General features: G+C 33.9%; 1 pseudogene; it reads left to right on the top strand.

Annotated features, from left to right (window-relative positions):
* The first annotated feature begins 331 nt into the window (after window positions 1-331).
* LOC138841287 (U6 spliceosomal RNA) lies at window positions 332-431 on the top strand (annotated as a pseudogene).
* The last annotated feature ends 1,584 nt before the right edge of the window (window positions 432-2,015 follow it).

The following is a 2,015-nucleotide window of genomic DNA, read 5'->3' as shown; positions in this document are numbered from 1 at the left end:
GGCTTACTTTGAATCTATTAGCTCCACAAAGCTAACTCAGTTGCATAAATAAGTACTGGAAAAAGCCATTACCTTAGGATCTAGCTATAAGTGCTTCAAAGTATGATCAAATCTAAAATGAAAAAGAATTAAAATTGTCATTCACAAAAAATACAAATGTGAGCAATCGACCGAACAATATAAATTTTTTTCACTATACATATTATTTTAGGGAAATAAGATCAATATTATTGTTAGGGACAATAAGGCTTCCTTGTTACAAAAAGGCACCCAAGGATATAAGCCTGTAAAAAGATTGCATCATTAACTACTTAAATTTAGAAGATACTACATGATTCAGCAGCCCATATACCCAAATTACAACAATACAGAGATTAACATGGTGCTTGCACAAGGATAATATGAAAATTTGTGAAGTATTCCATAGTTTTCATTCTTCAGATGCAAGAAATGAAAAACAGTTATTAAAAAGTTGATTACAAAATTACACGTGTGACAATACATGCAAGTGTTAGAATTAAATGTGAGTTTGATATCAGTGGATTAAATCTTCACCTTAGAAAGGCCTTTATATACAATAACCTTTACAAAACTTTTGAAATTAGTTAACATGGTCATTTTATCCTTAAGAAATATACTAGTATAAGTGAAGGGTTAAAAATTAAAAACCTCACTTTAACATTGCCATTACTAACTTGCTAACTGCTGATTTTGCTTCTGAAAATATGCTTGTATTCAGACTCCCTTCCCTGGCAGATAAAACTGGGCAGTGACTGCGGGATATTGGCCTGCCCAGATGTCCGGATATCAGCCCACCCCAGAACAAGGACAGCGGTTATAGATAGAACATGTTTTTCAGTTCCAGTTTAATTCAGCAATCCCTGGGACGGATCTTGACAACGACCACCTGGCCAGACCATAAACTGGGCCAAATGTCAACCAATCATAGGCCTGTAACCATGTAAACCCCCCATTAAACCACCAATTGTTTTACAAAGAGTGTTACAAAATTTCCCGCGTGGCAAAGTGATTGTTGGCACATATGATGATCTTTAAATGGACCAATCATGGGATGCTTTGTGTTATGCGTTAATCTTATGATTTTTGCCTTTAAAAAGGCTTGTAACCGCTGCTCGGGGCTCTCTGACTGACCGGGGCAGAGAGTCCGTTTGCGCAAACGTCAAATAAATTCCTCTTGCTTATTGCATCTCCCAGCCTGGAGTCTGAGTTTCTGGGGCGCCCTCCCGTTGACGAAAGTCTCCTAGGAGTCTGGGGTCTTTCATAAGGACCTAGAAAAAAAGGAATCTTAAATTTTCTATATGGAATGTAATTTGAAAGGACTATTTATTAATGGATATATATATATATTTATATATTATAAAACAATGTTCAATTCAAAGTATATCCAGGAGAGAGTGAAATAGATTATGGATATTATTCAAACACAGAATATAGAATATTTTAAAAATATTTTTTCAGACAATAAACAAATATCTTTAGTTTCTGTACTACTCCTTTCAACAGATGAGTTCAAATTATTTCTGATTAAAAAATCACAAAATCTGCAGAAATAATTATAGATGTATACAAACAACTAAAATACATTTTTACATCAAAGTCAGGCAATTCATTTGGAAAAATTCCACAGAATTTTTACAGTAAGATATTGCTGTTATTTGGGTTGTGAAAGTATTTTGTATGGACACAAAGAATGGATTGGCATTTTGAAGTTTAAGGAACTTAACTAATAGCTATGCTAAATAATGCTGCAATAAAAATATTTGTTCTGGTAGCTTTAGTATGGTCTTGTTTGATGTCCGTCAGTAGATGAATGGATTGAGAAAATAGAATTCTATGGAATGGAATTCTATACTTCCATGAGAAAGAATGACATTGTCCCATTTGTTAGGAAATGGAAAGACTTGGAAAAAAAAATATTAAGTGAAGTAAGCCAGGCCCAAAAAAACATTGGTCCCATGGTTTCCCTTATTTGCAATAACTAGTACATGTCTGAG

The sequence above is a fragment of the Dipodomys merriami genome, unplaced genomic scaffold (genome assembly GCF_024711535.1).
Source record: "Dipodomys merriami isolate MVZ:Mamm:240054 unplaced genomic scaffold, mDipMer1.0.p SCAF_3115, whole genome shotgun sequence".
NCBI classification, from domain to species: Eukaryota; Metazoa; Chordata; class Mammalia; order Rodentia; family Heteromyidae; genus Dipodomys; species Dipodomys merriami.
This window is presented reverse-complemented; position numbering and strand designations above follow the sequence as displayed.